Consider the following 27,347-nt stretch of genomic DNA (forward strand, 5'->3'; position numbering starts at 1 on the left):
GTAAAATGATTAAAAGATTACTAAAATCAAAAGACAGTTCTTTATGAAAGCATACTTATTTTCTGCCTGTAAGGTTTTTTGGCTGGACTAATTCCCAATAAATAAAAGCAAGTTATTTAGAATTCTTTCATTAACTTTAAAATGTGATGGATTGCTAATTGACAAAGGGAAATTTCTAAGACTAATAAAGAAGGAGTGATAATGTGATCTTGTTATTACTTCCTGAAAAACAGGGATTATTTATATCCAAAGGAATATAACATAGAAGAAATCTACAAACCACTGTAACCCTGCCCCTGGCCCTGGCCCTGGCCCTGGCCCTGACCCTGACCCTGACCCTGACCCTGACCCTGACACTAAGGAATGCTGAACTATAGTTATTCTTCCTCTGGTGTGAGATGCAGTTGAAAGGACTGGCATACTTAGAACCATCAACTGACAACTACTTTATTTCCTTAAATTAAATGTTAATTGTAAAGCTCTTTTTCAGATCTTATTTTTCAATTACTGAAAAACTGCAAATTTTTAATATGAATATATATATATAGATTAAAGGGAAATAGACACTTTAAATGTATGTGTGTGGTCTTTAATGACAAATTTCACATTTGGAAATGAATTCAAATACTGTCTTAATGTATACATGTTTGCAACAACTAAATCTAATTTCCAACGTGTGGCCCAAATTTAGATAAGCCTTAAATAGAATTTAACTTTACAAAGCAAAAGAAATATCAAGCTGTGGAACACATCTCTACCTATTTTAAAAATATTTAAATCAGTTAAAAAAAATTCACATTTGTTTCCAGAAAAACTACTGAGCCGAGAAACTTCTGGCCTTAAGATTATTAAAAAGATTGTTCAATATGTGACTGCTTTGATCCCACAAAAATTCCAGTTTTATTTGCTAAGTTAAATCTTCCAGCAAATTGTTGGCAGTGTGATGTTGGATACTCATATCACAATAATCCTGCCCAAATAGTCATGTTTGATTGCTCCTTGTTCTGTGCTATGAGGGAAAAGTCCAATAAATTCTCACCACTACTTTTCAAAGCATACAGTAGTCACTGTAAACATAAAAGAGTAAGACAAAACGAGGACCAGCATGAGCATACCTTTTGTGCTAAATGTTAGATCCTGAGAGAAGTGAAATGAATTTGAAGGAAAAGCTGAAGCATAACATGAATTCAGGAACACAGAACCCTTAACTCTTACTGCACAAGAAAAACATACAAAAACAAATTTACTTCTCAATTAATGGGACAGTTTTACCCTCAACAAGTCAGTTCATTCCAAAGAATACTACTCATATAGGAGAAAGTCTCAGAACTGAGAGGATATAATCGCCATACAAAAATGACTCTAATGATGAAACATCAGAATAAGAAACTCGTTCATTAAAATTTCTCTGTTATTGCTTGCCCTGCAAAAGCTCATGGGCTGGAAGCTGAACTTCCATGTGGTAATGTTGAGATAGAGAAAAACTACTGAGATATTGGGGTCTGTGCCTAGATCTGCAATGCCCCAAACGAGTGCATGGCGAAGGCTCAGAGAAATGAGAGGAGGGGCATGGTGTTTAGGGCTGCAGGAGGACTGAAATCCTCAGCAGAGCTCCTAACTCTGCTAGCAGGCCAGCCGACTGATGTGGACAGCCCATATTTAATTAGAACAAGTAAGGAGTTGTGTGGACAATGGAGGAAAATTGAATAGGATCTTGGAAGAGGTTCAAGGACCCTTCAGGGCAACAGATGATGCTAATTAAGAAAAACTATCCAGAAAGTCTCCAGGTGGCCTCAGCTGTGACCGATCTTGCCCCCTGAGGTGTCTTCTTGTTCTCAGTTCAATCGTGCCCGGGCCATACCACAGCCTGCATGTGTATTCAGCTTCAATGGTATCTGACACTGAGACAGGGCCTAGTGAAAGAGGAGTTGATCAGGGGGCTTCACTTTCATGCATGGGTTAATGCCTTCTTTCAGGAATGGGTCAGGTATCATGGGATTGGATCATTTCCTGCCAGAGAAAATTGGTGTAAAGGAATGAACCTAAGCCAAGCGTAGTGGTCCATACCTACAGCCAATCCAAACATTCTAAGTAGCTGAGACAGGAGGCTCATAGGTTCGAGCCCATCCTCAGAAATTCAAAGGTCTACCAAGATTCTGTCTCAAAATAAAATAGCTACAAAATCAATAACAAGGGATATGCAAAGGCCCTGGATTCAACCCTGTAGGACTCAATCCTTAGTACCACTAAGGAATAAAAAAAAGGTGTGCTTGATTCCTCTAGGCCTCTTGCTTCCTGTCTCACAATATGATCTCTTTCTCCTCACATGTGGTCCCACCATGATGTCATCTACCATGTTGTAAACCAGTTACCAGGCTTTCATCAGAGGCCAGCAAAGTGTGACCACCAGATCTTGGAGATATCCAATCTCTGAAACTGAGCTAATTAAAACTCTCTTATTTATAAACTACCCACTCTCAGATATTGTTACATCAAGAGGTCAAGGTAACACATGCTGCTTCTGTTATGATAAGGGTTTGACTGTTACAAGTGAGAGACAAAAATGATGATATCTGTGGAAAGGTGAAAGTTTATTTCTCTCATTTATCAAGTCAGAGCTAAGGTGGTAATTCTTCTCCATGAAGCTCTGTGAAACTGTGCCCTTCCATAGGCTGGCTCTGAGACGTTCTTGGTGTCACTTTATCCAGAAGTCCAAGACAACTCAGCCCTGTATCACATTCCAGTGGGCAAGAACGAGGAAAAGGTAAGGTGGCATTACTATAAAGTTACTACCAAGAAAGCGAAGCCATCAAGTCTATTTTCTATCAGTTGCCCTGAACTTTAATTACATGACTATACCTGGCTGTAAGTAAATATAATAACGATTTCTATTAATGAGCAGTCACCCCCTAAGATAGCAATCCACTTATATAGCTTGGTGAAGTGGATATTGGGGGACAATTAGGTTCTTTTACTATGCCTTTTAGATTTTAGGTTTGTTTTCCCACTATCAAAACAAGATTCTAATGTCTGCTTCATCTCCTTACTAAGTATTAAATGAAATAATACATATGAAAGTGTTTTGTAAGCCATAAATCAACATATACATGTAAAATAGTAATTATTCTCACTGCTGTTTAACTGACCAGATGGGAAATGGTGAGAGATAGAAGATGAAGCAGAGAAAATAGAGAATTATTTCTTCATACTGTTTTCACAGAAACATGAAGAACACTGTTTTCCAGATACAGTTTGAAGTTTAATTTAGTGATCTGTGATGTGTTAGACTCTCAGGATGAGCTTAGGGTGTGAATATTACTGCTTTAATTTGAAATGACATCTATTTGCATCAAAATATTTCAGTCAGCATGCCAGTCTACGTGATTCCTTCCGCAGGAGTTGCTGCCACACGGACTCACAGGATGCAGCTCTGTGCCAGGAACTGTGCTCAGCAACAGGGGGAAAAATGAATGTTGATCAGATAATAAACAAATGTAGATGCAGGTTTACACAGCTCAATTAGCAAGCTATGTCATAAGCAAAATTATACAGATATAAAAAATGTACTGAGACGAGAACTTAAAAAAATGGAAGAAATTTATGCACACAAGCAGCATAGTTTAGTATCAGACTAACCATACTTTAAATGCCCACATATCAATGTCATAATTCTCTAAAGTTGGAATGCTAAGTAGAAAATCACTGCATATTTGGGAAGTAAAATATATTACTCAAACTGTCTTCCACCCTGCTAAAGTCCCTGAAATACCAACTCTAAAGCTAAACAACAAAATTATAAAATCTCTTCAAATAAATCATTTTGTTATGAAATAGATCTAATAAATTTTCTTATATGATAAAATTTAAGATGACCAAACATATATTAATTTATTACTTATTAACTGCTCATTGCATCCTATATTAGTTTAATTATATAAAATACAAGCTATTTTTTGTATTTGTAACTTTTATGAGTCAGTTTCCTTAAAGAGACTGCATGTATCTGGAATAAAAAAAAGCTTATGGTAATAATGACTTTTTCCCTTTAATTATGTTTATCTCCTGAAAACCAAAGCAAAGCTATCCATCATAACATAAAATTATTTCCAATGTAAGAAATCATGGGCATTACTGTAAGAAGATTTATAACTGTTTCTCTATATGTTTTCTCAGATGGATGTTAAAAGCTAGAGTGATAAAATGGTAATATTGTTAGACACTAAATACTCTGGCACTACCAAGTCTTTTATTATATTTCATGTCACTATTAAGTCAAAAAACATCCAGAATGTAATTTTGTTTGGGACACCTCACTAGCTAGACAGTAAAATTAGAACTCTGTGGCCAACTGAGAAGTCATCTTGACATATTAGTTTATAATTTGATGGATGTCCTAGCATGAAACATTTGCATATTCAGGTTGATTTTGTTTGATGATTGTATATGCAATATTATTACCTATACAGGTTTCTATCTGCATTTGAACCTTGCATAAAACATTTTCTGGAATTAAATATTTTTACAAGAATATCAAAGTTTAGCACACATTTTCTTATGCTTTAGAAATTCATTCTTTTTCTAGATCATTATTTTACAACTAGGGTCTCATAATTATTTAATTATTTAATAAAATTTACATTTTTAAAGCTATTTGATTAAAATTTCAGTGTTGCCAAAATTACACAATTAAATGGTTAAGGAGAAACATAGGGCCCTGCCATTCTGTATACATTTCATGTTAAATTAAGGCTTCTCACCATCTCAATGACCAAAAATCCCCCACCCTCTGCAATCCCAGATTAAAGGGCTATTCATTTACGCTGAATTATAAATAAAGAGCTCCAAGCCTGTCCCCCATCAGTGCTCACTGTTTCACTTATTGGCAGTCATGAAAAACAGGTCACTAAACATCTGAGAGCAGATATGGCAGGCATGAAAAGCAAAGGTATCGTGATAATGTCAAAGGGGGTTTTTAGTCTTTCATACTCTGATGGGGAGATGTTACAAGAATGGGTGTCATTGAGTGACATAACACTCCAAAGCAAGACTGAGACTACTGTTAAGCAATAATCTTGTGGAGGTGAAAGAAACTTTGTAATAAAGATGGAGGAAAAAAATCATAAAGAAAGATGCAAACACACCAATTTTGCCAACGTGTTGGTTACTTTTCTCCTCACTGCAGAGACAAAATATCCAATGCCCCAAATTAAGGGAGGAAAGGTTTATTTAGCTTACAGTTTGTTGAATCTTGAGTCCATAATTAGCTGGCTCCAAGGCAGAGTTAGAGAGGCAACTATTCATGGAAGTGGCAGACAGAAAAAGCAACTAGAGCAAAAAGGGATGAATGCAGGGAGAAGATCCTTTATGCCCCTTATACCACCTTAGGTTGGGAATAGAACTCACATTCATAATCCCAACATTGGACCATGGATCAATCACCAAGTCAAAAGCCTGTCCCATGACCGTATGAGGCTTTGGGGGGACATCTAGACACAAACTATAACAGCCAAGTTCATGATTTTATTAAATATATGGGCTCAGATACTTTCAGAGAAAAGATTTTACAGAATAAAGTATTCCTAGAATGCTTTCTAAGCTACAAAGGCATGCAGAAGTCATCGCAGCACTCTGGTAAGTGAGCAGGAAACATTAAGTACTGAAGTGACTGGGGGTTAGCTAAATGAATACTTAATTCCATGTCCTCCAAAATATATTCACTCTGGTCCTCTGAGAAGACACTACCAAAAAAGAATGTTTAAAGTCAAACATGTTTAGGAAATTCAGCATCCTATAATTCTGTTTCAGAGATACCAAACTTCTACACTAGCATATTAAAGGCTTTGAGAAGTCTTAGCATTAAGAAATTTTTACAAAAAAACCCAGCAATTCCAAAAATTATTTGACCTCTTAAGCACATTTTCAGCTACACTTCTATTTTTCTGGAAATGTTGAAATGATTATAAACTCCTTCTACCCATTGTAGGATAAATTTTCTCTTAGTTACAAACTATAGTAAAAAGAAGATGAAGGTGACTGATGTACACTATACCCAGCAATTACAGCCACAAAATTACAGTTTATTAAAAAACACATCTTCATCATTATTATGCTTTTGAATGAAAACACAGTATGAAAGAGAGTGTCAAATGCCCATCACTACAAATTCACATCCTCTGTATGCCTTAAAAATTCTCTGTAAGTAATAATCAACCACATACTCTACACAGTGACTGGGTTGACTGATTTAAAAACTGAATGTAGATTTGACCAATTAAATCATCACTGCTCCACCGGGACCTCCTGAAGGCTTGTTAATTGTGAAAGTGGTTCTGAGGATATAACTTCCTGCCCATCACAGAATGTACAGACACGACCCACATTTGACACGAATTACAGAATCAAGTATTAAGTTCACTTCATGACTACTAATCCAAGCCAAATTGTAACAAATAATCTAGCAGAGAAATTTGCTTCCATTTTAAATATCTTCCTGCTTCCCCACCCCCATAACTAAAATTAAGCAAACAATTCAAGTACAGACTATAAAATAGGGGGAGAGGATCGACACCCCTTCACTGTCTCTGTGGATAAAGTCACTTCTATTTATATTTTATGTTTCTCATTTAAGACAAACCGTGTGATATTTAAACTTGTGCATCTGATTTATTTAAGTGGTCTCAAGGTGCACCATTTACCCACACATGCCTCAAATTTATCCTCTTTATGGCAGAGATAGGGAATGAAAAGAAGAACTGAGCTGTGTTATGTGCATGTGCCAGCATCCCATGATGAATGTAGTCATTGTGTACCGCAGACATGTACTAATTTTAAAAAGTCATTTCTCAGCACTGCTCCAAACTGTGAATGCCTCTTAACACAAGTCTCTGGTTTGAGCAGAGATAAATAAGTGTCTTCCTTAACTTGGGAACTTGAAAGTCTGTGTGGCAATCCTCATATTTCTCAGTCTGTAGCCCTGTACTGCCCTATATTTGAACTATTGAAATTATTGCTTTGAGTGTCACAGAAAATATGTGCCACACCAAGAATTTTCTTGGATATATGAAAATGTGCCTCTCACAATGGTAGCACAATGCAGTTTTGTTTTGGTAGGGCACTTGAGTAGACAGGTAAGTAAACAGATGTTTAGTGTCTTTATAAGTCAGGCTTAAATCCAATGGTACTACTAAACAATGAATTGATAAAGAAAATCAAGAAAGAAAAAAATTGGAAAGAGAAAAGAAAGAATTGGATATCAATGATCAATATTTAATATTGCAATTTTATTGTCACATTGCTGCCCAATTGCATGAAAAAAGATTCTAGAAAACTTAGTATCTGTGATGCCAGGCTCCACTCTTAAATGTCTGTCATCTGTTATACAATTCAGCGTGACTTTACCCAAGTGATACAAATTTGGAATAGAATAGATCTGGATTCTAATATTCACTCTCTCATTTTTTCATGCCAAGGCCTTTGGTACCCCTCCGGTGAGCATGATCTAGAGTTAACTGGGCACCACAAGTAATCACTTAGCTCTACAACATTAAATCAGAATGTTCACTTCATATCCATGACTGCCACTGCCTTTAGACTGGCCCATCTCTTCCAGTATATTGTTTTTCCAAGTTCTCATTTCATTGTATTTTGGGTTTTTTTGTTTTTTTGTTTTTTGTTTGTCATTCTTTAAAATCGGTAGCTGGGATTGAACTCACAGCCACACACTTGCAAGGTAGGCGCTTATGCCACTGAGCTAAATCCCCAGCTGTGTTTTGTTTGTTATCAACTTATTTTTACTAATATTTTCAACTTCCTTAGGCATTGCTATACTTGCCTAGAAAACAGCTATTTTTTTCTTCTCTACTCAATTATTTTCTCTCACAGTACAGAGATTATACTTGTCTTGCTGACCATATTAGGACAGTACAATTTTTTTTTAAAGAGGATAAAACCAAGGGAAATAAAACAATAAAACCAATCAAAATAAACTAGTATAAGTGAGACAGGACTTCAAAACCTTACAAAATCAGCAATAGTTACCATATTACCTTTTGTTGTCTTCAAAATCGCTGGAGATACCTTCAGACATAATAAAAATTGAACAGAATAAGTCGAAACAATAAAAACCAAACAGTGAATGAAATAAAGGCCTTCAAAATAAGCTAATAGTAAATCCAAAATGGCACCATAATGTCTTGCTATCTTTTAAATAGCTACTCCTGCCATCAAATTTAACATAATAAAACAAAACAAAAGAGTATAAAGCCCAACCCAGGAAAACAATGAAAATGATATGGTTTCCAGGCAGGGACCACTTCCTGGTGAGGCCAGGTTCTCTCTCTCCATGGTTCTCTCCCAAGAGTAGCGCTGACTCATGGAGAGAGGCTTAGATGTGGCTGTCTCCACTGGACAGCAAAACTTTAATAAATATTTACGGCCTGTTGAAGAATATTACTTAGCCTCTGCATTGTTTCTTTTTTCTTCACCTATAAATAGATAATAGAAGTGATAAACTTTTTTAATATTAAAATGAGATAACTAATAAATGTAGATATTTTGCATATGCTAAGTAATCAAAAAAACTAAAAATCCTCTCATTTATATGCTTTCTCCTAAGACACAGAACCACAGAAAAGACAAAAAGTTGGTAATGCAGAGACACACTGCAATAATTGGAAGTTTCTTAATTCCATGTGGCTTTATGATCATTATTATAGAAATTTAATCTAAAGAGTATGTTAAAAAAAAATTTAGTATCTTTGCAATTTAATTTCTTAGAAATGATTTCCAAAAATCTAGATAACTTTTATTTTTAAAATAAACTGTATACATTTATGTATCATTGTTTCCATATATCCCATATGGGTATTTATAAATGACCAGAAGAGGATTGTGCTCATGTAATTAATCCCACACTAATTAAATTATGCAGTGATATTTACAATCTGCTAGGGAAAACATGGAGAGAGAAAAGGGCTACTTAAGAGAATTAAACAGGATACAGAAAGAAATCTTTATTTCTGACCATGAGGAAACTTCTTTTCAGCTCAGACTCCTCTCTGAATATTAATCTTCCTGAAAAAACATGTAAGATAAAACCCTTTCTCCTCTGAGCAATTAAAGGACCAGGAGCAAAATCCAAAGAGCTAGAAAATCATGTCAGCAGAAAAAAGAAACCATTGAAGATAATAAGTAATTAGGGCTGACATTTTACAGAGCGTAATTGAGAGATGATACCTCTTTAAAAGCTCGCATTGATTAAAACTCACTATTTAAAGTGAACTTACTGAACCCGCATAAGCAAAGACCAAGATTATTCTGTAAATAGTGAGAATGGCCCTCAATCAAGAAAGGGAGATTTTGCCACAGAGCCATGTGGAAAATGACATTGAATGATAGAGGAAGGTAAAAACAGAATTTACCAAAGAAAGTGAAAGTTTAGAGAAAACATTACTCTTTTATTCAAAGCTGTGCAAGTGATATCATGGGTTTCTTAAATAGAAGGAATCTGAAATCAGAAATATATATATAAATATACTGTATTATAGATATGTATGCTCAGGTTTATTATATGATAAAGTGTCTACAGGTCTTAACTCCTGAGTGCAAGTTGGTTCTCAGTTCTTGTATCACCTAAATTATATTATTTTTTGTTTTGTTTTGGTTTTGAGACAGGGTCTTACTATGTAGTTCAGACTTCCTTTGAACTCATTATACAGCCTAGGCTGCCCTCGAACTCGTAGCAATCTTCCTGCCTCAGCTTCTGAGTGCTAGATTACAAGTGTGCACTACTACATCCAGCTCAAGTTAATCAAATTCTGAGACAACTCATTCATATATTATATTCTGAAAATGAATAGACTATGCGTGATAATTGCAGTTGAAATTTAAGAATCCACTGGCTGAGTGTAGTGGTTTCTACTTGTAATCCCGTCTACTCAGAACACTGAGGTAGAAGGATTCCAAGTTCAAGTCTGGCTTGTGTAACTTGGCAATATTCTATCTCAAAATTAAAAACAAAGAAACAAAAAATATACCTCAGTGGTAGATGCTTGCCTAGCATTTGAATAGACCTATGTTCAATCTCTAATAGCATATAACCCTCAAAACATAGTTTAATAACCCATCAGAACAAAACTTGGCAAATAATAACATTGGTAATTTAATATTACTTAATAAGGTTTACCTATTTCTGGGCATTCATATAATTAGGTTTGTGTATGGAAATGCAGGGAAAGATATCAGGCAATTATGATTTTTGTGTAGCTCTATGTTCAATTTCTTTCCCACACTTTCTCTGGTTTATCCTACATGCTTTTGACAGATTCTATTTAATTAAATGCACATTTATTTAATAGCTATCTGCCAGGCAGCATACAAAACATTAGCTATGATAATGAATGAGGAAAATACAATTTGGGTCCTCAAATTCTTGGAACCAACTGGGTAAACAAGTGAAGAAATTGGCGACTATCTTATGTGATAAACATTATATGTAAGAATATGAAAATGCTAAGAGAAATACATAGACAAGTCACCTAAAACTCACTATTGGATGTAGAGAAGGCTTACCAGGAGGAACGATTTATAGATGTGACAGATAAATGTGGTGAAATATACATGCTATTAGACTGTCACTGAAGATTTGAAAATTCAGACTGAGACATGTCAACATGAATAAAGTTATGAAAAGACCCTGTAAACCATGGTAGGAACAGAAGGGAGTCACTACCCCACTTAGCAATGCAGTTAGACTTCCAAGTCTGAACATATTTTCACAAAAGTCACTCTGTATTCATTCCCACTTCCAGCAGGATGTAACCATCCTGAGGAGGGACCCTCAGACCAGTAGGGATCAGAGAAGGGGACATGTGAGAACAGAAAAGTTGTCATTGTGGAAGTAAGCGAAGACATGATGTTGGACTGAGGGAGGTTACTGCAGGGAAGAAGAAAACTAGATAAAGTATAGAGAGGTCTAAGAATTAAGAATCAAAAACAGCCAAACATGTTTTGGATGAAGACACTCTGGGAGCTGAATATAATGCAGATTTGCTTGAGCAGCTGAGTGTGGCACTGCTGTTCCTCACATGGGGAAAGGGTTGGTTTGGGAGAAAGGAAGACCAAACCTTGAATCTGTCCGGTGGTATATTGCATGTTTGTGATAACCAAGTATGAATACTCTGTGAAGATGCAGACACATACTTCAGAGGGACAACACGTGAAAGAATTTGGAAACTTACAGAGCTCTTCACAAACTGTGCATTTGTAAGAGTTAAAGCTCTATATCTTTTATCCTTCCTTTCCTATTTATCTATCCATCTTTGTACTCTTTCCTGCTCAAGGCTCATAGTCTATTATTGCACATTACTCTGTATCTTCATCCCTCTCTTCTTTGCTCTTTTCTTTCTTTGTCATAACATAAATGGTAAAACTTCTTTCATTTAACAAGTAAGCAAACAAGCAAAGCTCGTCTCCTAGTCACCATCCTGTATGTCTTTTTTTTTTTTTAACAGAATTTCCAACCCTTCCATTTTTCAGTATTTTCTAAACTGTGGCTTCTATCCTACCATAATTACTGTCTATTCTTCCTCCAACTGTACTGCTGGATTGGCAGGGAAATTCAACAACTTTTCACAGGGCTCATTTTCAGGGCCCTCTTAGAACCAGTTAATACCCTTTACCACTCCTACCTTCTGAAGATTCTCACGATGATCACCTTTCTCCTGGTTACTGCCCATGATCTTCTTTACAGGATCATAATTGACTCTCAAAGGTAAAACCACTTCTCTCACATTCTGTACAACTCCATCTGACGCCCTCCATTTCTATTCTGCTGACTACTATTGTGTATTGATGATTTCGGAATCTTTATCTCTGGAACAGAACTCTGATTAGGCATCATCTCTTCTTGAAACTCTTTGTAATTTTGCCCATTTAACTTGCTTACTGAGTATGGCTTGGCATACCACAACAGAGGGCACCTGTGTTCTTCACTTGCTCCTGTTTCCTAATCTAGAATGTTCTACTCGCCTAACCTATCTCTTTATATTACATCACCTTTTATAAACAAGCACAGGACTTATTTCTCCAATAGATACTTCTCTAAGCATTCCTTCCCCTAAATTCTTTTCATACCTGAGTCAGAGGTAAAGATGACCTGGAGTGGTGTCAAGGAGATTCACTTCTGCCCAAGTCCAGACACAATGGGAAAGTATGTTGATTATCAATGTCTCTTATGAGCAGGGAGAGAAGAGATAGCCTTCGGTCCCATATTTACCATCCTTGATATAGCTTATAAGATAACTACTTTGAATTTTGTTTATCTTGATTATGAATGACTTGTCACCAAAACAAGATTTTAAATCACAAGAAGGTAAAGACTGGGTTCTCATCTCTTCCACATGCCCATGCCAAAAGCCAATCATCAATAAATATTTGATAAGGGGGAAGAGCTACCCATAGAATAAATTTTAAAAGTAGATACCAAAATCATACAGCAAAAGTGAGTGCTCTGAAAAAAGAAACTGATGTCCTATTATCTGTTCTCTAAAGATGCATTCCAAAATTAAATCACCTTACTCTCTATCAACCCAGATGGGATTATGATATTTTTAGAGAACACATTTTCCTTTTGAATCTACACAATATCTTCTTTTAAAATTTAACAATGCTAAAGCATATGCTGTGTTTGAAATGACTTCTACAAAATTATGGCCTTCACCAAATCCAGAGTCAAGCCTTACTCTTAAATATTCTAGCTCATTCTTCACTTTAGTAAAATAATTGCTTGAGATGTCAGAAGTATTCATATTTATGAACATGGTTTAAAATAAATGAGATATACTGATGATCTTAAACCAAAACAATGCCCAAAAGTGAAGAATGACATAGGCAACAAATATCTAGAAAAGAAATCATCTCCCACTTTTGTGTATTACCTATGACTTTCCCCATTTCACATGTTGGAGATGTCCAATAGCATACAAATTTATGATTTTAGTATAGATCGAAGGCGTCATGTCTAGTGTCTACAATTCTCCTTCAAGCCTCATGTAGTCAGAGGTGGGGCTTTTCAGAGATGGATGGATCTAGAGCATGTGATGCCAGCATTAAGGATATGTGATTACTAAATTAGTCCACTGACTGGTTTGGCATAGTTCTGGATAGGATTAAGGGTGGCCCTACCCCAAGTGTGAGTGCTACCAATTTTAAGGGCTGGTAGCCTGGATAAAAATACAAGGAACAAAAAGAGTTGCTGTGGTTGTTGCTCCCTGTTGCTTTGTCAGTAATTGTTTCTCCTCTGTGCCCCTCTGCCATGTCACCTGGCCTTGGAGCCAGCCAACTACAAGCTAAAACCTCTACAAACTGTAAGTCAAATAAACTTTTCCTCCTTTAATTTTGGGTGTTGGGTGTCTTATCTCACCAATGCGACAAATAACCAACACAAAAGGGAACTTCTGATGTACTGAAAAATTTAATCCATAAATGAGATATTTAGATATTTAATATCTTAACTCAGTATCTAAAATTTAGACCAAATTTATTGTTATTTTTAATGTCTTTAAAATGGACTTGGTCATATCAATGGTTGACAAACCCAAATGGTCTCATAGTTGCAAACTGATGAGTTGAAAAATCCAGTTTCCAAGTTTAGCTTCTTAAATGGCTCCTCCTCACTGCCTGCTGTGCTGCATTTCTTGCTGCAGGGCTGGAGAAGAATCACGGAGATAGGAAGATAACTGAGTATTGGAACTATTTCACCTAACTGAATAGAGCAGAGAACACTGTTTTCAGAATCAGGCACACTAGACTTTAACTCTCTGTCTCTCTGTCTCTCTGTCTCTCTGTCTCTCTCTGTCTCTCTGTCTCTCTGTCTCTCTCTCTCTCTCTCTCTCTCTCTCTCTCTGTCTGTCTCTCTCTCTCTCAAGATGTTCGATCTCTATGTCAGTAGAGAAAGTATCTTCCCTTTGCCCCTCCATCACCTCTAGGACAGGAGGAAGATTTTACAGAGAATTTATTTATTTATTTTAGTTATCATGATACAAATTTGAATGATACTCACTACGAAGTGATTACTAGAGATGTTAAGGTGCCCATGTAACCATAAAGACTTATGAATAGGAAAGAAAGCACTGCATGGTAGGGGTAGAAAAACAGATTGGAAGAATAAAATGTTTCAATAAATAACCAATCATTGCAACCCATAGGATTTGGTCATTTAGAAACATTTATTCTCGAGAAAATCACAAGCATTATGTTATTCCTGTAGTGTAATAATTGTACTCGTGATCTCAAAATACTACTACAGGGATTAATGTAGCATTTCACAAACTCCTCCAATAGGTTTGTGTCAGACTTAAAATAATAACAATATGTCAAAAATCTTAAAACTCTTAGAGGTCAAAGACAGGACTTTCTGTATAAAAATAACATTGCTCTTTGAAGCTGTAAATTGGGAGGGTGAATTTTTATTTTCTCAGATGTTCCAATGACACATAATTCTATCAAAAAATTAGATCAAGATATGAAATAGAGGACACCTGGAGACAGATGAATTGGAAAGCTAAATTCGAAATGAATCATTGTGCTAATGCATAAAAGCTATGGGTTTAAATGTTTTATCCGTGCTTCCTTTGCTAATTGTATTTGTTTCCTGCTGTTGCTCTTATTGCTGTGATGTTTTTTAATACTAAATCTGTGTGTGTGAAGAATGAGCCTGTTATCTTTCATGTTTAGAGTTTCTAGAGAACTGTGGACTTTATTTAATTCAGTGGAGAAAAGAGCTCTGTTGTTGAATAGTGCCGATGTACCTATCATTTGCCAAACCACTTCCTATCTATCTCTGGAAAAACTGATTAATGGTTGTAGAATAAAGAAATGAGATGTCACCTTCTCTTTTCTCCATATGACCATCTAAAGTAGACTAGTAATCTGATGATCTCTTAAGTTGTCTTAATATAGAATCTCTAAATTCAGACTCAACTTTCAGATTCAATGCCATTGTATCTTTAAATTCTGAGGTCACATGCAGGAAAACAAAATTTTTACTATGTCATTAGTAACATTTGAAAATCTATGATGATCACAATATATTTTGTGTTTTCCAAAAGTAAATCCTGGAAACAAAATAATCAGGCAACTAAACACTTGAAATAATTTACTATCTAGCTTGAAACTAATTACAAAACTATTTTTCATTCCATCTGTACAGCTGACAGTGAGCTGAGATAGTCAGGGTAACTACTACCCTCTAAAGCCAGGGATACATATTGTTTATGTGGATGACGGAACTAAGAGTCTGCTGATGTTAAATCTGTTGGAAAGTTTGCAGAATGAATAACTGGTTTAATCTCTTATTTGTTTCTCAAAATTTTCCAAGTAAAAGGCAGGCAAAAATGTTTATCTGGAGTAAATTTTAGAAAAAAAAAAAAAAGAATTACAGTTTGCATATTTTTGCGAAAAGAAAGTAAATAAAGAATCTTCAGCTGTATTTTCATTTTAAATTAGAAGTAATATGACGATCACATCTGCCAAGAGTTCAAACGATGTCTGTACAATTTCTTCAATTTTACATGGAATCTGTAATTAGCACGCCATTCTAATGCTCTAACAGAGGGTCATCTACCCTCAGCAAAAGGACCTACACAACTCAAATGTTTAAATAGGAGAATGTTAAGTCTCTGAATGACTTATAACTTTATAGCTTTCATTAATTATTATCTTTATTTTTTATACAACATTCTACACTATATGAATCTGCTTCCTTATGCAACTAACATTGTAGTATGATATAGACTGTGAATCCTACATTTTATGATACAGAATAAACATAAAATGATATAAAGCTGTGAACCAGAATTTTAATACATTTCTTCTTTCTTCTTTCACAGACAACCAAAACATGAAATGATGCCTTTAAGAACTAAGTACCTAATACTTGTATATCATAAATGTTCTATTTGTGCATGTTGATGCTAATGATTCACATATATATAAATATATACATATATATATATATGTATATGCATCCAAATGGTTCAGAATAAGTAATCCCTTTGTACTATTCACATTACTATGATTAATATGTTAATGTTTGGTTTGAACTGGTTACATTCCTATCACATATCAAAGCCTAGTATATAGTAGGCCTTACACTATTTTCTGATAAAAAATCAAATAAATTAATTCTTCAGAAAATAGTGTATTAAACATATTTGAAATATGTTCACATATTCAGCAAAATACTGTATGATTTACTTTTTTAAAAAAATCCATTTGCATGAAAGCTCTTTGTCAGACTCCCAGCAGAAAGCGGGGGCGAAAGGAATGGAGGCATGTGTACGAGGAGTTCTTTGCTGCGCTGCAGTAGCGTTAAGAGAAATCAGTGAGACTGAACAGGGGAAAGATACTACTGTACTCCTGAGGTCTCAGGGTACCTCAGAAAGAGTAACGGCAGGCATGAGTCTCCAAAGAAACCATGGCCTAGAATGGTAGGAAAGAGTTGGCCAGCTGCTTGGCAGGGAGGAAGCCAGGAAATAACTCCTGTGCCACGCACATGCTATCCCCTTCCAGAGCTCGCCTAAGCCCACGAAGAGCGCTGCTGGCCAGGACCTGGGAAGACCAGGGTCCTGGCACAAGAACAGAGTAGACAACTGTGTGTGGATGTGTTCTTAAGGGGGAAACATCCAGCACAGCTGTGGGGAAATTCACCTTGAACTCTACATAATGAGAAAAACGTTTGCTTGGCCAATTAACAATAAAAAATAAGATGTACACAGGATGATTAAAAGCACTTAGAAAGAATCGATCGTTTTAAGGCAACTCATTTCTTAGGAAAGTCTTATTTAGTGAAGAAATTCTAATTCTAAATAATTCCTCAGAAATAAACTACTTCTCTCAGGAAAGTTTACAACACAGATTTATCATGTAATGTTATCACAAATAACTGAGAATAAATAAATGGTTTTCTAAAAATAAATTCTCTATAATGCACAAATCTAATTAATTGAAAGTCTTGAATTCTCCAAACATCTAAATTAGTGAAGTTTTAACATATATCAAAACACTTGTGAAATCAATGATACTCACTTTAAAACTGATAGAATTTAACAAACGATCCAAAAATTTTAGTGGCTGGTTAGAATAACATTCAAAGTATGTCAAAATCATTCAAAAATTTATCTTGCTTCACTGTGCCCTCTTCTAATTATTTTGGATTATTCCTAAGTGTGATCTTAAGTTATGGAAAAAGCTTTATGATTTATTTTGTTCTCCATTACCCTCCTTTGACACTACACATGTGTCAAGTAACTTGCCTGGAAAATATCTCTAGAATTTTCTTTTGCTTCATATCTTTCTTTTCCTTTAAAGTTCATTGATATTATCTTTAGTCCAATCTACACAGCTTCTTTCACAGATGCATTTTTATAATGATCATCTCATTCTCTACCTGTTTACATTCCCTATTGTATTCTTTTCCAACTGGGATGCCTTTTGTAGCATTTATTATTAAATCATGCTGCTTTAAATACAGAAAGCAACTCCTACATTTTTGGTATACATTCCACATTTCACTAATGCTCAACTCCTAGAGAGCTCATTCTGAACCCTGCATTAGTGGGAATTCAAGCCTATCTCATCTATTCTTTTATAATGATATATGGAAGCTTTATTTTAATAGCCTTTTAAAAAAAGCTTTTAAAAATGTCACCAAGAAAATAGAACACTCGGATATTTTAGATTCATCAAATTAGTGGCTTAAAAGGAAATCACCAAAAGAACTGTGGTACAGTATGGAAGGGCTAAATGATTCCCTGCAAGACGGAATTTTTTAAAAATCTCCATGTGTTTTAAGACTTCCCAGGACAAATCATTTTAGAACCTACAAGGCTCAAGTCTCCTAAATCAAATACCATTTTTCTACTTTTTTCCCCTGCAGTCATCAAAGAGTTCCCTAAGGACTTGAAGCATATGGGCTGTAATATTAAGCAACAATTGATGCAGCTCAGTTACAATAGGAAATTGGAATTGAGGCACAAGTGTTATGTTTGAAATGCAAAAGCATGACATCTTTTAAACAGCACTTTTTCAAAGGTCTGTGATGGTGTTTGTGCCTTGAGACCACAAGTCACAGCTGCACCCAGGTGGTCCTATCAAGGGAAAGTTCCTAACACCGGGTCCCTTCCTGCCTCTGCTGTTGACCAGCTGAGACTCACTGGGAGCTAGCAGGTTATCTTAGTTACTTTATGCTCGTCGCTGAGACAAAATACCTGATGCCCAAGTTGGGAAAGGAAAGGTTTATTTCTTACAGTTTTTGGAGGTTTCAGTCCACACTCAGCAGGCGGGCATGGCTGGACCGCAGTTCCTGGCAGCCATCCACAGCAAGCTGGAACCAGCAAAGAGAAAGACACACCTTCTTCCTGCCATTACATCACATCCTGGCTCCACCCCTATGTGGGTGGAACACTGACACCATCAATCAAGCACTAGACAATGAACCATCACAAATGAACAATGCAAACTCATGAGGCCTGGGGGACACAAACATAAACCATGACACAGGTCCTCTCTGAATGAGTGAAGGAGTCCATGGAGACCAGACAACTGAAAGAAACAATCCTACCCAACCCTGTCCCCACTCCACCCTGCCACTTCTTCACTGGAAATTTCACAAGCCTTCTTTAAGTAGTCTTTGTTTGAATGAGTACATTGTGAAATGTTAATGTTAATACTTACAAAAAATAAGAAGACTCCATGGCCACATAATTCAAGATCTCTCTCACTACCTCCCCATAACATACACATCTTTGTTAATACATTTAATTTAGTGAAGATTCTTTGAAGTTCTATAGTAATCTATTCAACTGACATTAATTTATTATTTTCCCAAACTAGTTTGAAAATAATTTCTCATTTTCAGATCATCTGTAAACATTTCTCAAGATTTGAATATTTTTATCATATTGTAAATATGATCTAGTTCTAACATTTACTAAAGAACTACCTTCTAATTCTACCTATATTCTACCTTCTAATTCAGTCTTTTAGTAGCTTCTTTATACTCAATCTCTTATATTTTTCATCAAATTGAAGGTTGATAGATAAGAATTGTACTTTATTTTATTAAAGAATGATTTTAAAGGTAAAATCATAATTATTACAGAAAATAAAATAATCAAGTGTTCAAGACGTTATTTAACTTACTACTGAATGAGAAAATCTTTAAGATCTTCCAACCAGTTCAAAAGATTCACAGGCTACTGTTATAGAGATAATTGAGAATAATGAGGTTAGCATTTCCACTGAGCATCACTTAGTGACTTTTCTACCAATAGAAATCATTTGTATTATTAACTTCTCTAAAATAGTTTAGGACAATGAAAATTAGAGAGAACTCTAAATGTAAAGGGCAGCCTGAACATTTCTATTCATTTCAAACTCAAATTTTTTTCTCAAAATTTTTCATGCAACTGAGGTGCAGTAACAGCTAAATGTTTGTATTGTTTGATCAACTTTTCAGGCCTAAAGCCAATACTCTAAGCATCTATATTGCATATTATTATTCAATATAGCATATTATTGAATAATAATATGCAATATAACAAATATGGAGGATTTCCTTCTGTCTTGTTTTTGAAATCCAATATTGTTCTTACTGTTTTGTTTTGTTCTGTTCCATTTTATTGTGTTGTTATATTCAGTGTTCTGTTTTGATTGGTTTTATTCTGTTCTGTTCTGTTTGATTTTATGTCTGATGGTATGGGCAACAATTTTGAAGATAACAAGAGGAGGGGCTAGGGACTTAGCTCAGCAACATAAGGGCCTGCCTTGCAAGCACATGATTGTGAGTTTGATCCCCAGTACCAATTAAAAAAAAAAAAAAGAGGGAAAAAAACCCAAGAGGCATTATTGTAGCCATTGTTGATTTATTATCTTGTTTTGAAGTTCTCTATCACTTTCACTGTTTTGTTTTGATTGGCTTTATTCTGTTTTGTTTCATTTTATTCTCTTTAAAATAAAGTTTAAAAAATTTTTCATGCAAAGCAATTTCACTTAATATTATCATTATTTCTAGTTGCTTTTCTTTGAATTCATCACCATTCTTTGGACTTACACACTGTACTCCTTAGGTTAGTGAGATATCGTATTATTGAATATTTGCTTGTATACCTAATGATATATTATATGCTTGTTTTATTTCATTTAAATTTCACAAATATAATTATGTATCACCATATAAAATACTGAGATTCAGAGTACTTCAGTCTTCAAAGCTGCACAGAAAAATAAGCAAAACTAGGTTTTAAACACTTTTTCCTCCAAAATTCACACCCTACAATGATCTATCAATCTGGGCATAGTGCTTAAACCATGGCCTACATATAGCAAAGAAAACTCATCTTAAGTTTAACACAGTTATTGAACTCATCAAGAAAATACAATGCAGTAAGAATCTCATCACTATTTTCAGACCATTCCTCTCCCTTGAGATCAAGACTAATATTCAATTTCTTTCCTAATACCCTCATTTGAATGTTTAATGAACATATCATTGGCCTCAGGCCCTTATCCTACCCTTCAGTAAAGTTCAACTCCTCTAATATATCTTCTTTTAAAATGTATCCCGACCCTGTCTGCTGTTCTCTATCTTCATTGCTACTGCTCTAGTTCCCTCAGTCATCTTTTTACTTTTTGTATTTGTAATCAGACCATATCTGGACAAGAGTAAAAGAATGGACCAAAATCAAACTTTCTCATTGTTCTCAATTATCTTAGATTATTTTTTATATTGTCAAATCAAACAATTTAAAAAGAATTTTAATTAAATAATTATAAAGTTAGATTTACACAAACTCAAATAATGGTTTTTCCCATGACTGGTATGACTGCCTTATCAAACAGATAAAGTCAACTAGTCATCCACAATGCCAGATCTTTAAACTTGGGAAATGTCTGATTTTTCATATTGTTTTACTCCCAGTCCCAAATTTAATGCAGAGCATATAATGAGTACTCATTAAATAGCACTGGTTAAATCAAATGTCATTGACTGCAGGTTCAATCAGTGGTTTATACTAGCACATGATACTCAGTCAATTTTAATATATATAAATCAATACCACAGCCAATGAAAAAAGAGCTAATGCAATTTTAGGCAATCACGTGGAAACTTAAACAGCAGGAAATTTTAGGCTGTTGAAAACATTAATTCACTGTGCCTAAAATTTCAAAATCTAATTTCTAACCCACATGATAAACTATTAAAGAGTAACCTACATTAAATGATGGGCAACCTTCAACTAGAGGGAGGCTGACACACTTTCAGTGAAACTGCCTACTTAAAAGTGGTCTTTGATGGGGAATTACATTTCTAGTTTCACAAATTAATTGAATCTCTCATCTAAATTCAAATGGTTCATTGAATCAGTAACTACTCTCCTGTGTTTTCCTAAAGGGTCATAAGATTTTTCAGGATATACTAGTATATTTTTTAAAAAAAATTAAAAGACAAACTATTCATAAAAAGAAGTGTAAACTGGTATTATCATGAAGGAAATAATAAATGCACTTCAAATTTTTTTTAAGAAATAAGTTGGAATAACTGAGATACAAAAGTATATCTAGACTCAAGGGAAAGAAAATCAGGGTGAAGAACAAGTCCACAATCAAGGTCAGAAAGTAGTGCAATAACAAAATCAGAAGCGCTAAAATAGTACGAACAAACTGGTATGATAAGACTGTGGGTATTTCAAAGGATGGCATATTGGGTATGAGTTATTTTGGAAGATGTGAACATGCATCTGCTGTAACTGCAATATCAAGATATCAAGATAATATCAAGTAAAATTAAATCAACAAGATTCGGCAATGTATCTATAGTAGAAGAAATAGTTCAACAATGTAAGCTTCCAAACGTGGTCTGGATCACAAGAAATCTAGAAAGACTCATTTGTTACTCATTACCTACAGCGAAAAGATCAACTTTCTCAGTTGGTCAGTGATAGTAATTTTAATTCATAACAAGTGATGAAGAACACTAAGTGACAAAACATACTACACAACTGGTCTAGTAGAAATATATGACTCTGACAACTAAAATTAAATTTTCATAAACTATTTCATTGCTGTGTAAAATAAGGTCTACTGTACTAAAAACAGCTACTTGACAATGCAATAAATGTTGTTGTCATAGGAAGTCATACCAACAATTTATTTGACCATTGTTATAGACCAGATTTTATGGTGCATATAATATTCAATTTATTTCATAAATTAGTCCTACACAGATGAGAAAACTAGTGTCAACAAAGTTAAATAATTTTTATAAGATCACACAACTATTAAATGATTACAGAGAGAAATGAATACACACCACATTGAAACAGTCCAAGAGAAACTAGGATATGTAGGTTACCATTAAAAATTTGTACAAATCTTTTTAATTAAAAGGCTATTTGAGAAATTAAATTATAATGGTTGACAACTAACAAGGTTTAAGAAGAAAGGACACTACTAAAATGATTACTTTTCAACAGAATGATAAATTATACTTCTCACTAAAAGACCACAAGACCTTCTGTGACTGCTCCAGCGTAGAGGTCCCTTCCTTTCCCAAGCACCTACAGAACCCACAGACACTGATGTCCACCCTCTGGTATCTCCTATCTTCCCACTTTAACGTTCATCCTTAAGTACGTTTCATACATTTCTCACTAACAAGAAGAAAAACACTGAGGAAATAGACTTCACAACTTCTTATAGCTCTAGAACCCAAAATCCTAAGAGTAAGTTTTCAACAATAAGCAGAAAAGAAAACAAAGAAATAAAGAAAGGGAAAGAAGAAAGAGGAGAAAAAAGATCAAAGGTGAGAAGAAAGAAGTGAAAAAGAATGACAGCTTGAAGTATTAAATAAATAAGCATTATGATGTGTATAGGTCAACTGGAATTTTGTTTTTCATTTCTTTATTATTTTATTTATCTTCTTTGGAAACATTTGAAAACAGACAATAATGAAGCCAAGTTAATATTTGCTATGTAAATATATCCCCAAATAATCATTATTTTAAGGCCTAGATTTAGTTATTAAAAGAAATTAAATTCAGGGGGAATTTAGAAAGACCAAAAGTCAGTTATTGACTTATTTATAAAACCATCACAATCTAAGCAATGAAAGCCTGCATCATGCTGAAAACTTTCTTTGGGTTCCTGAGAACCCTTCTCTCTGGCCTCCATTTGGTCTCTGTTTCCTCATTCCTTCATCCTTCCTGATCTATGTTATAAGACTGTAAACAAGATGGCCGACTTCCGGATCATATTTCCCTCACCAAGCTGCCTTTTCCTTTCCTCTTCATTTTGGAGAATGAGGAAAGGAAACCACATGTAATGATGCTCTACTGAGTGATCTTGAAGAGCAGAGCCTCTTGCTTACCCCAAGATGTTACCCAAGAGAAACAACTTTCCACCTGATTTAAGTCCTTCAGTCTTTACATTAGAGCCTTGGTCTATTCTCTATTATAAGAGTCAACACAGCAGAGTTAGTACTACCCTAACCAAAACTTACACTATGCTGCAGTAGATTAATAAGCTTACAAAGCTGGTGACTTCATTATGTCCATATTATAATAAACAGCTACACAACTATTACCCATGATAACCTGAAAGAGAAACCCTTAACATACTAAGGCTGCAGCTATAGGTGGAATACTTAAAAAATTTCCAGGTGTTGGTACCAGCATACTGATCACCATTTAACAAGTTACTCAAAGAAGAAACAAATCAAATATGGATTAACCACTTCCCAAGCAGACAAGCAAAGAAAGACATGTCTAAAAGGAGAAAATTCAGTCAGTTCACAGAAATGTGGAGCATATAAAATAAGTAAATTCAACTCATCTGCTCTCCAAAGACCACAAGATGATTATTTCACAAAGCTTTCTCTAGAGAATCAGGTTATGTGTCCTCAGATGTGAACCAATCAGAGGCAAAGGCAGGTTAAGAGTTGCCTTCTCACCAAGGAGTCTTGTTTCAAATGGCACCAAGTTGGCAATGATGACATTGAAGGAAACAAGAATCATCATAACAGCAATTAATAAATAAGTCTACATACTAAGAAACAATAGAAAAGGGAAGGCTTGACCATGCTTATTCTTAAATAGAACTGCCTGCAGGCATTTGACTGAAAGTCTGTGTTTTAAAGATAAACTGGCATGGAACAATATGCCTCCCCAGGAATATGCAACTCTCACAGCTTGCTTCCTTACAGAGAGGAGGGGAGAGATTTGAGGGCTAATTTAGGAAGTCTAGAACTTACTCTCTAAAGTTTGTGCCACCCAAGGTTGTCACTTCTCTTCTTTGGCACTGGAATTCCCTCAAAATGTTGTAAGAAAAAAAAATCTCAGAAGACAAACCTAGGAACCACAGAAGATAATAAATAGGGGAATTCTCATAGAGTGTGGAGCACGGGCCTGAATAAGGAATTTTCTTCACAGTCATGGCAAAATCTGTAAAATTTTTGACCCAAAGAATGGCATTACTGTCACAGGTCAGTAATTCTGTGTTTTCCTCAGTCTCCCACTTTCTAAATGGAAAGCACTGTTGGAGTTATTCTAATTATACTCTATCATTTTTATTGGGTGTGGCAAAAGAGGCAGAAAGATGGCTTTTTCTTAGTTTGTTGGATATTAGTGAGATTTTTCTGAACTTGTTGGAAGGCATAACAGGTCCTAGACTTCTGGTTGGATTTAATGGCTAGATGGGACTTTGATGTGGCTGGGATGAGGATATTCTTGTGGGAAAAGTGGTGAACAATCAGGCCACAGCAGTGGAATGAGACACGTGGCAGTTACCTATTAAGTACAGTTTCCTTTCAACAGAATCATCCCTTGCATTTTAGCTGGGCACGCACAGCTACTAAGCTACCGACTACATTTTCCAGCCTAACATACTATTTCCTTTATTCTTATAAATGTCAAGTTTATTTATTGCCCTTAAATGCACATTAAGATAACATCCTCTAAGGACCATCAACACACTGATTAATATATGAGGCTGTCTACAGGAATGGTAGGAAGAAGAGTTGAAATATTATTTGGATAACTCAGGCTGAAGTATAAGTAGATTCAACAGGCAAAAAAGACAATTGTTTTTCTCACAATATCTACCAAATTCTCCAGATAATTCTCTAATTTATTTTTAATTACTTTAGTAATGTCAGTATATTTGATAAATGTGAGCACTGCTCATATTTATAAAAATAATGGCCACCTAGAGATCTAAAATAACTGACTTCCTCAAAATATCTAAATTTCTGTTAGGTGGTTACTATGGAAATATGACATGTATATATGTATAGAAATTTTATTAGATGAATGTTTTTTATATGTGTTATAGTTAGAATTATTTTTTAAAAGCTAGACAATTTTAACTAGAAAAAGTAACATTAACATCTTACAAAATAGTAAATGCCTCCATTAAAATAAGTAGTTATTAATGAGGGAAATGTTCTTTAAAACTCACTCACAAGTAATGTCCTGGAAACTAAAATCATATACTTTCTTCCTTGGAAAACATTGAATGACTATTATGTTGTATCACAATTAAATACAGATATTACGACACTAACAGCTAATGTTGCCACTAAAACAGCATTAAATAGTTTTGGAGAGAAAACAAAGAAGCTGAGAAGATAGGATCTCATGGATAAGTTGGTAGCGTTGTTTGACATATGTAAAGAGCAAAGACTGAGTAGTTTGAGGCCCTGGCCTCCACCATGCTGGATTAGCTAGCATATATTCAGTCTAAAATGAAGTAGCACATTAATTAAGGGGAACAGTTTCCTGGGATAGGTTGTTTTAAAATGTATAAAATAACAGTTAAAAATTAAAGGATCAAAAACTGTTGCTAAATAGAAAAATATTTTTTTTTACAAATTCCTAGTCCTTATGATAAATCATGTTCATTTGCATCCTATTTCATGTACAGTATGTTCTATTACTCTTTGAACCACATGGGATGCAGAACTGTGTTATGATTTTGATTTTACTTAAGGGATTGTTTTATCAACAAAGAAAATAATTCAAAACTGCTATGAGGATAAACAATTAAAATATTCCTCATTTAAAAATCCATTTTATTGAATATCACATTATATTTGCTCCTTTGCAGAAATTCTGGATCGAATACAAAAGACATTTCAAAAGCTGACTGTGTATTGAGTAATTCAAAACCCAAGAGTTGTGATCAAACAGAGCCACAGACATTTGTAAGTACTGGTGAGGTGAAAATGCCAACCAAAGCAATCAGATTGAAAATTAATGTCTGAAGTTAATCAGTGATAATCAATGGCTGCTAACCTTCATGTCCGCATCATCTTTTTTACTGCTGTAACTGGGCATCACAGATAAACCAACTCATTTCTCAGAGACAGAGAAAGAATGTTTCCTTCAATTTAGGCATTCCTAAATTAAATTGGAATCTATAGGAAGTGATTCTGGCTCAGAACATAAACTGATTTTTATTAATGTTGCTGGCCAGTAATGAAGATAAATGGTAGGCACATTCCACTTAAGTCAGAAACTACAAATGCAAGGTTGGAAGACTTGGGAATGATAAATTATAGCCACCCTCAAAAGTTCATGGGGTACCGGGTTACCTTTTTCTTCTGTGATGTCTCTTACCCTAACATTAGCATCACAGGTATAGGAGTTGGGTACTTTACATTTTCTTCAGGATCCATATGAGACTTACAGGCTTCCTAATGAATGTTTCAAGGTGAGTTTATCTTGGATATATTCTTTACATTTTAATTAAACAAGCTGATAAAGTCAGGAATCCCAATAGGACCCACTCCAATAGTTATTTGTATGATAAAGAAAACCTTTGTTAATATCTCATGAATAGAATTTTCTGGATAACCGAGGAACTAAATAGAAAACTCTGCTTTGCTTCAAACTAAGTGGCTGAAAAGATCTTTGCAAAATGCATTAGTCCACTTTATAGCTTTGCAAAGTACAGTATACTGAAGCTAATTTAATATTTTTTTTTATGATTGATGACTGCAGTGCCTTGGGGTTAGTATGAATTGTTGTTGAGGTAATAAGCCATGGTATATTGAACTCTAATTCTGAACTGACCAAATATTGGTTTATTTCATTGTGTTTTGCTTCTCTCCCTAAAGCAGAGTGCAGAAAAAAAAAAAATCCACTGGTGATATGGTTCTAGTTAGAGATGTTTACTGTGTCTGTGTGTCATACACTGTGGTTCTTAGTGTAAGTGTGGTGTAAAAAATAACCAAAATTTTCCATAGTCCTGCCACTATGGATGGATAGCCCTTCAATGCTGTTCCTGGTTGA

The sequence above is a fragment of the Cavia porcellus genome, unplaced genomic scaffold (assembly GCF_034190915.1).
Source record: "Cavia porcellus strain 051 isolate PalLab524CR breed Dunkin Hartley unplaced genomic scaffold, mCavPor4.1 scaffold_20, whole genome shotgun sequence".
NCBI lineage: Eukaryota > Metazoa > Chordata > Mammalia > Rodentia > Caviidae > Cavia > Cavia porcellus.